A 10,000-nucleotide genomic window follows, 5' to 3' on the forward strand; every position below is an offset into this window, starting at 1 on the left:
CAGGTGAATTGCGTGACGTGCTTCTGCTCTACTATAAGCCCCTACACACTTCGAACACGGCTGTTATCACCCTGTTACTGCATTTCAATGACACCCATTTGCTTTCGATCTCAGTGTCTGCCACCGTACGGAAAAAGCGGGGGGGTGGGGGGTGGGGGGGCATAAGCGCATTCGTGCTGTAAGTAATCAGAAGTTAATAGTGTTAACGGTTTGCGAGAAATTTTTAATGCTAGACAAAAAAAGAAAATTAAAAGGATATAATTAAATAAATAGATAGAAAAATAAAATTAAAAACGAAAAAAAAAAAATTGTGAGGGGAATATAACATGTAATTAAGTTGGCGGTTCACAGGGAATCTCAGACATCAAACTGTTTTTAATTGAACATAAATAGTACACCCAAATATACAAATGTACAAATAAACATAGCAAGGTAGAACTGAATGTCAATGAAACAACCAGGCATGAGGAAGCAACGGACATGAGGACATTTGTTCTGTATGTAATGAGAAGTTAATAGTGTTACAGGTTTGTGAGAAATTTACAGTGCTAGACAAAAAACGAAATTAAAAGGAAATAATTAGATAAATAGATAGACAAATGAAATTAAAACCAAAAAAAAAAAATGCAAGGGGAATACGACATGTAATTAAGTTGGCGATTCACAAGGAATCTCAGACATCAAACTGTATATTTTTTGTTGTTTATATATAAACATATATAAACAAACATATATTGTTTGTTGTTTATTTTTGGGATATATTGAGGAATATTTAATGGAAAGGAGTCACAATCGCTTTTTGACAATGTCGAAGTGTATACGTGGCTATAGAATTTAAAGTTTTCATTAGAAATTATAGCCTCATCTGTAATTTCCTTGTTGTTAAGACGGGCTTAGCTTTGCTCCGCTCCTCCTCTCCTCCGCTCCTCCGCTCTTCCACTCCGGGCCCTGGAACTCCCGATCCGCGGGACTTCGGTGAATTCCGGGCCAGTTTTTTGCTCTTCTGCTCTCCTCCCCTCCTCCGCTTCTTCGCTCCCCCGCTTTGGACCCTGGAACTCTTGAACAGGGCCGGGCTTCTGCCCTCCGCCTCTCCTCTGCTCATCCGCTCCAGGCCCTGGCACTCCCTGTGATCCAGTCATTCGCATGTGCGTGCCCGGAGGTCCGGGAGCTCCACTCAAACGTCCGGGGGGGATAAGGGTAAGGGGTCCTGCCCCCCCCCCCTCGCCGCCTCTGAGAAGAGAAACATCTCCTCCACTCCTCCGCTCATCCGCTGCGGAACCAGGTACTACCGATCCGCCGGACTCAGGCGAATTGCAGAAAGGGGTTTTGCTGTCCTCCGCTCCTCCGCTCCTCCGCTCCTCCGCTCCTCCGCTCCTCCGTTTCGGGCCCTGGAACTCCCGAACCGCTGGACACAAGCGAATCACGGTCCGGGCTTCTGCTCTCCTCCGCTCCTCACCTCATCCGCTCCAGGCCCTGGTACTCCGTGTCCGCGGGAACCCCCCCCAACCCACAAAAACAAACTCTCACACACACACAAACACACGCACACACACACACACACACACACACACACACACAAACACACAAACACACACAGACACACCTGAACTCATCATCGCTGTGCTGATAGCATTGGCCGAAACGTATCCACAACCAAACCAACATTAGCTCATCCAGTCATTCACATATGTGTGTGCCCAGAGGTCCGGGAGCTCCAGTCATAACTCCGGGTGATCTCTGTCCGGAGTAGGCTCACCTTAGCCGGTCTAAGGGGTCCTGCTGCCCCCCAGCTTCCCCGCCTTTGAGAAGAGACACATAACTCCGCTCTTCCGCTTCTCCGCTATGGGCCCTGGTACTCCCGATCCTCCGAACTCAGGTGAATTGCGTGACGTGCTTCTGCTCTCCTATAAGCCCCTACACACTTCGAACACGGCTGTTATCACCCTGTTACTGCATTTCAATGACACCCATTTGCTTTCGATCTCAGTGTCTGCCTCCGTACGGAAAAAGCGGGATGGGTGGGGGGGCATAAGCGCAATCGTGGTGTAAGTAATCAGAAGTTAATAGTGTTAACGGTTTGCGAGAAATTTTTAATGCTAGACAAAAAAAGAAAATTAGAAGGATATAATTAAATAAATAGATAGAAAAATAAAATTAAAAACGAAAAAAAAAAATTGTGAGGGGAATATAACATGTAATTAAGTTGGCGGTTCACAAGGAATCTCAGACATCAAACTGTTTTTAATTGAACATAAATAGTACACCCAAATATACAAATGTACAAATAAACATAGCAAGGTAGAACTGAATGTCAATGAAACAACCAGGGATGAGGAAGCAACGGACATCAGGACATTTGTTCTGTATGTAATGAGAAGTTAATAGTGTTACAGGTTTGTGAGAAATTTACAGTGCGAGACAAAAAAAGAAATTAAAAGGAAGTAATTAAATCAATAGATAGACAAATAAGAAATTAAAACGAAAAAAAAAAAAAAAAATTGCAAGGGGAATGTAACATGTAATCAAGTTGTTTTTTTTGTTTTGTTTTTTTTTTTTACCAAAAAAAAAAGGAACCTCGGACATGGGTAACTATATTTTTTTGTTTTCGGATTTTTCCATAAGTTTTAAGGATTTTTTTTTTTTTTTTTTATATTTCAAAATCGTTTATTAAGACATTAAAATTTGGGGAGCATTTTTGCATTCTGTTCTTGTGAATGAAGAACTTGGCCAGGCCTAAAAGAACATTGACACAGAGTTCATCTGTTATGTTGCTTATAAGTAAACAGAATGTTATATCATCTTTTGAGAAGGAAACTGGTGACGATGGAATGAGAAGGAGAAAAAATATATGGTCAGTGGTTTCAATGTTGTCTTCACAAAATGTACAAATATTATCTTCAAAATTAAAGCGTACCCTCGATAATTCCTTAGATGGGTAGATGTCAGTCATAATTTTGAAGTGGGTCTCTTTTGCCTTGGGGGTATGGGTAGAGTCAGATACATAGTTCGCAGCGTGGCAATCGATTCCTCATCAAATTTATTTAAAATATCCTTTTTTTTTTTTTTGACGTCCAGGGAATAAGTTTCCTGTGAAACATTTCCTAATAAAGGAGTTGCCGCGCTTTCTGTCCACAATTGAGATTCCCTGGAGTGATAGTCGGGGTAACTGTGGTTGTACGGTTCGGTGCGTCATTATATTTTTGGTCAGGAATACAAATTGTCGAGGCAGTGCGTTTCGTAACTTTAGCAACTCTAATATGGGAGGCTTGAATCTGTGTGTAGTACAGAACTGCTCATTGTCCAGAGGACTGCCAGTGTCATCCATCAAGTCAATTATCGACCATATACCTTTCTCAAAGCATTCCTTGTAAAACAGAGGTTTGTTGCCATGCAGTACATATCGATTGTTCCAAACTATTATACTGTGTGGTGAGAAATTGTGTACGTATATCATTTTCCAGTATAATAATATTTGTTTATGGAACTCTGAACATTTGACAGGAATCTTGTTGATATCCAAGTCAGAGATAAGCAGAAGACTCAGGCCGCCGACTTTGTTGAATAAGTAGTTTGGAGTACAATACCAGAAAGAACGATGAGGTTTGATCCAGGATTTCAACCAGTTCACCTTCAATGTCCCATTCAAGCAGTCCGACTCTATCACTTTCAGCCCTCCTTCACTTGTTTCTTTCACCATATGTGATTTTTCTTAGATGGTGTGGTCTGTTCCTCCAGATAAAGTTGAAATTGATTTGGTTAACAGATTTTACGAGTTGATTTGGAGCAGCATTGGAATACGCTGGGTATATACATCTGGATAAACACATCCATTTTAGTCAAATATATCCGGCCTAATATTGATAAATCTCTCTGGAGCCATATATTAGAATTAAGCTTTACTTTGATTCAGTTTAGATTCAATGTTCCTGGATTGATTTAACGTTTGGTCCTTGGATAGGAAAATGCTCAAGTATTTTATTTCTGATTTCATAGAAACATCGCTGATTTCCTTTAGTGGCGAGTCATGCAGCGCAAGAAGTTTGCATTTCTTTAAGTTTAATGACAATCCTGAAGCCTTGGAGAATGTTTTGGTTTTTTTCAGCACTTATTGGGACTTGATGTTCATTTTTCAAAACTAAGGTTGTGTCATCTGCCAGCAGGCTAATAACAATTTCTGTCCCCAACATTACTTCTGTCCCACACGTATACACACACACACACACACACACACACACACACACACCTTAATTCCACTCTTTTATATACGCATGTCTGGAGTTCCGGGAGCTCGTTCTCAACGTTCTGGGGATAATCATAGCTGTGCTGATAGCATTGGCCGAAACGTATCCACAACCAAACCGACATTAGCTCATCCACTCATTCACATATGTGTGTGCCCGGAGGTCCGGGAGCTCCAGTCATAAGTCCGGGTGATCTATGTCCGGAGAAGGCTCACATTAGCCGCTCTAAGGGGTCCTGCTGCCCCCCAGCTTCCCGGCCTTTGAGAAGAGACACATAACTCCGCTCTTCCGCTTCTCCGCTATGGGCCCTGGTACTCCCGATCCTCCGAACTCAGGTGAATTGCGTGACGTGCTTCTGCTCTCCTATAAGCCCCTACACACTTCGAACACGGCTGTTATCACCCTGTTACTGCATTTCAATGACACCCATTTGCTTTCGATCTCAGTGTCTGCCTCCGTACGGAAAAAGCGGGATGGGTGGGGGGGCATAAGCGCATTCGTGGTGTAAGTAATCAGAAGTTAATAGTGTTAACGGTTTGCGAGAAATTTTTAATGCTAGACAAAAAAAGAAAATTAAAAGGATATAATTAAATAAATAGATAGAAAAATAAAATTAAAAACGAAAAAAAAAAATTGTGAGGGGAATATAACATGTAATTAAGTTGGCGGTTCACAAGGAATCTCAGACATCAAACTGTTTTTAATTGAACATAAATAGTACACCCAAATATACAGATGTACAAATAAACATAGCAAGGTAGAACTGAATGTCAATGAAACAACCAGGGATGAGGAAGCAACGGACATCAGGACATTTGTTCTGTATGTAATGAGAAGTTAATAGTGTTACAGGTTTGTGAGAAATTTACAGTGCGAGACAAAAAAAGAAATTAAAAGGAAGTAATTAAATCAATAGATAGACAAATAAGAAATTAAAACGAAAAAAAAAAAAAAAAATTGCAAGGGGAATGTAACATGTAATCAAGTTGTTTTTTTTTTTTTGTTTTTTTTTTTTACCAAAAAAAAAAGGAACCTCGGACATGGGTAACTATATTTTTTAGTTTTTGGATTTTTCCATAAGTTTTAAGGATTTTTTTTTTTTTTTTTTATATTTCAAAATCGTTTATGAAGACATTAAAATTTGGGGAGCATTTTTGCATTCTGTTCTTGTGAATGAAGAACTTGGCCAGGCCTAAAAGAACATTGACACAGAGTTCATCTGTTATGTTGCTTATAAGTAAACAGAATGTTATATCATCTTTTGAGAAGGAAACTGGTGACGATGGAATGAGAAGGAGAAAAAATATATGGTCAGTGGTTTCAATGTTGTCTTCACAAAATGTACAAATATTATCTTCAAAATTAAAGCGTACCCTCGATAATTCCTTAGATGGGTAGATGTCAGTCATAATTTTGAAGTGGGTCTCTTTTGCCTTGGGGGTATGGGTAGAGTCAGATACATGGTTCGCAGCGTGGCAATCGATTCCTCATCAAATTTATTTAAAATATCCTTTTTTTTTTTTTTGACGTCCAGGGAATAAGTTTCCTGTGAAACATTTCCTAATAAAGGAGTTGCCGCGCTTTCTGTCCACAATTGAGATTCCCTGGAGTGATAGTCGGGGTAACTGTGGTTGTACGGTTCGGTGCGTCATTATATTTTTGGTCAGGAATACAAATTGTCGAGGCAGTGCGTTTCGTAACTTTAGCAACTCTAATATGGGAGGCTTGAATCTGTGTGTAGTACAGAACTGCTCATTGTCCAGAGGACTGCCAGTGTCATCCATCAAGTCAATTATCGACCATATACCTTTCTCAAAGCATTCCTTGTAAAACAGAGGTTTGTTGCCATGCAGTACATATCGATTGTTCCAAACTATTATACTGTGTGGTGAGAAATTGTGTACGTATATCATTTTCCAGTATAATAATATTTGTTTATGGAACTCTGAACATTTGACAGGAATCTTGTTGATATCCAAGTCAGAGATAAGCAGAAGACTCAGGCCGCCGACTTTGTTGAATAAGTAGTTTGGAGTACAATACCAGAAAGAACGATGAGGTTTGATCCAGGATTTCAACCAGTTCACCTTCAATGTCCCATTCAAGCAGTCCGACTCTATCACTTTCAGCCCTCCTTCACTTGTTTCTTTCACCATATGTGATTTTTCTTAGATGGTGTGGTCTGTTCCTCCAGATAAAGTTGAAATTGATTTGGTTAACAGATTTTACGAGTTGATTTGGAGCAGCATTGGAATACGCTGGGTATATACATCTGGATAAACACATCCATTTTAGTCAAATATATCCGGCCTAATATTGATAAATCTCTCTGGAGCCATATATTAGAATTAAGCTTTACTTTGATTCAGTTTAGATTCAATGTTCCTGGATTGATTTAACGTTTGGTCCTTGGATAGGAAAATGCTCAAGTATTTTATTTCTGATTTCATAGAAACATCGCTGATTTCCTTTAGTGGCGAGTCATGCAGCGCAAGAAGTTTGCATTTCTTTAAGTTTAATGACAATCCTGAAGCCTTGGAGAATGTTTTGGTTTTTTTCAGCACTTATTGGGACTTGATGTTCATTTTTCAAAACTAAGGTTGTGTCATCTGCCAGCAGGCTAATAACAATTTCTGTCCCCAACATTACTTCTGTCCCACACGTATACACACACACACACACACACACACACACACACACACCTTAATTCCACTCTTTTATATACGCATGTCTGGAGTTCCGGGAGCTCGTTCTCAACGTTCTGGGGATAATCATAGCTGTGCTGATAGCATTGGCCGAAACGTATCCACAACCAAACCGACATTAGCTCATCCACTCATTCACATATGTGTGTGCCCGGAGGTCCGGGAGCTCCAGTCATAAGTCCGGGTGATCTATGTCCGGAGAAGGCTCACATTAGCCGCTCTAAGGGGTCCTGCTGCCCCCCAGCTTCCCGGCCTTTGAGAAGAGACACATAACTCCGCTCTTCCGCTTCTCCGCTATGGGCCCTGGTACTCCCGATCCTCCGAACTCAGGTGAATTGCGTGACGTGCTTCTGCTCTCCTATAAGCCCCTACACACTTCGAACACGGCTGTTATCACCCTGTTACTGCATTTCAATGACACCCATTTGCTTTCGATCTCAGTGTCTGCCTCCGTACGGAAAAAGCGGGATGGGTGGGGGGGCATAAGCGCATTCGTGGTGTAAGTAATCAGAAGTTAATAGTGTTAACGGTTTGCGAGAAATTTTTAATGCTAGACAAAAAAAGAAAATTAAAAGGATATAATTAAATAAATAGATAGAAAAATAAAATTAAAAACGAAAAAAAAAAAATTGTGAGGGGAATATAACATGTAATTAAGTTGGCGGTTCACAAGGAATCTCAGACATCAAACTGTTTTTAATTGAACATAAATAGTACACCCAAATATACAGATGTACAAATAAACATAGCAAGGTAGAACTGAATGTCAATGAAACAACCAGGGATGAGGAAGCAACGGACATCAGGACATTTGTTCTGTATGTAATGAGAAGTTAATAGTGTTACAGGTTTGTGAGAAATTTACAGTGCGAGACAAAAAAAGAAATTAAAAGGAAGTAATTAAATCAATAGATAGACAAATAAGAAATTAAAACGAAAAAATAAAAAAAAAAATGCAAGGGGAATGTAACATGTAATCAAGTTGTTTTTTTTTTTTTGTTTTTTTTTTTTACCAAAAAAAAAAGGAACCTCGGACATGGGTAACTATATTTTTTAGTTTTTGGATTTTTCTATAAGTTTTAAGGATTTTTTTTTTTTTTTTTTATATTTCAAAATCGTTTATGAAGACATTAAAATTTGGGGAGCATTTTTGCATTCTGTTCTTGTGAATGAAGAACTTGGCCAGGCCTAAAAGAACATTGACACAGAGTTCATCTGTTATGTTGCTTATAAGTAAACAGAATGTTATATCATCTTTTGAGAAGGAAACTGGTGACGATGGAATGAGAAGGAGAAAAAATATATGGTCAGTGGTTTCAATGTTGTCTTCACAAAATGTACAAATATTATCTTCAAAATTAAAGCGTACCCTCGATAATTCCTTAGATGGGTAGATGTCAGTCATAATTTTGAAGTGGGTCTCTTTTGCCTTGGGGGTATGGGTAGAGTCAGATACATGGTTCGCAGCGTGGCAATCGATTCCTCATCAAATTTATTTAAAATATCCTTTTTTTTTTTTTTTGACGTCCAGGGAATAAGTTTCCTGTGAAACATTTCCTAATAAAGGAGTTGCCGCGCTTTCTGTCCACAATTGAGATTCCCTGGAGTGATAGTCGGGGTAACTGTGGTTGTACGGTTCGGTGCGTCATTATATTTTTGGTCAGGAATACAAATTGTCGAGGCAGTGCGTTTCGTAACTTTAGCAACTCTAATATGGGAGGCTTGAATCTGTGTGTAGTACAGAACTGCTCATTGTCCAGAGGACTGCCAGTGTCATCCATCAAGTCAATTATCGACCATATACCTTTCTCAAAGCATTCCTTGTAAAACAGAGGTTTGTTGCCATGCAGTACATATCGATTGTTCCAAACTATTATACTGTGTGGTGAGAAATTGTGTACGTATATCATTTTCCAGTATAATAATATTTGTTTATGGAACTCTGAACATTTGACAGGAATCTTGTTGATATCCAAGTCAGAGATAAGCAGAAGACTCAGGCCGCCGACTTTGTTGAATAAGTAGTTTGGAGTACAATACCAGAAAGAACGATGAGGTTTGATCCAGGATTTCAACCAGTTCACCTTCAATGTCCCATTCAAGCAGTCCGACTCTATCACTTTCAGCCCTCCTTCACTTGTTTCTTTCACCATATGTGATTTTTCTTAGATGGTGTGGTCTGTTCCTCCAGATAAAGTTGAAATTGATTTGGTTAACAGATTTTACGAGTTGATTTGGAGCAGCATTGGAATACGCTGGGTATATACATCTGGATAAACACATCCATTTTAGTCAAATATATCCGGCCTAATATTGATAAATCTCTCTGGAGCCATATATTAGAATTAAGCTTTACTTTGATTCAGTTTAGATTCAATGTTCCTGGATTGATTTAACGTTTGGTCCTTGGATAGGAAAATGCTCAAGTATTTTATTTCTGATTTCATAGAAACATCGCTGATTTCCTTTAGTGGCGAGTCATGCAGCGCAAGAAGTTTGCATTTCTTTAAGTTTAATGACAATCCTGAAGCCTTGGAGAATGTTTTGGTTGTTTTCGGCACTTATTGGGACTTGATGTTCATTTTTCAAAACTAAGGTTGTGTCATCTGCCAGCAGGCTAATAACAATTTCAGTCCCCAGCACGTCTAACTTTTGGATATCGTTGCTCTTTTCAACATAAACGGCTAGCTTTTCGGTAGCAATTATAAATAAATAGGGTGAGATGGGGCAACCTTGGGGGATTCCCACATCAACATGGAAGCTCGGAGTGGTGCCGCTTGGCAGGGTGACACAGCTATGAATATTCTCATAGAGCCCACGGATCACATTCCTGAATATTTAACCAAATCCAAAATGTTCGAGCGTTGCTATGATAAATGGATGTTCGACCGAGTCAAAGGCTTTAGAAAAGTCCAAGAAGGATATGCGGCCATTATCTTCAATGCGATACGCCTCTAAACCCATCGTTCGCCCCGACTCGGGGAATCCTAGAGCCTACTTGCACCCCCGCCCTAACTTAACTCCCTCACTCGTGGAGCTCCCTGAGCTCCACAC

Source organism: Fistularia commersonii, unplaced genomic scaffold (genome assembly GCF_037954325.1).
Source record: "Fistularia commersonii isolate RoL2024-O1a breed Wild unplaced genomic scaffold, RoL_Fcom_v1.0 HiC_scaffold_85, whole genome shotgun sequence".
In the NCBI taxonomy this organism is placed as follows: domain Eukaryota; kingdom Metazoa; phylum Chordata; class Actinopteri; order Syngnathiformes; family Fistulariidae; genus Fistularia; species Fistularia commersonii.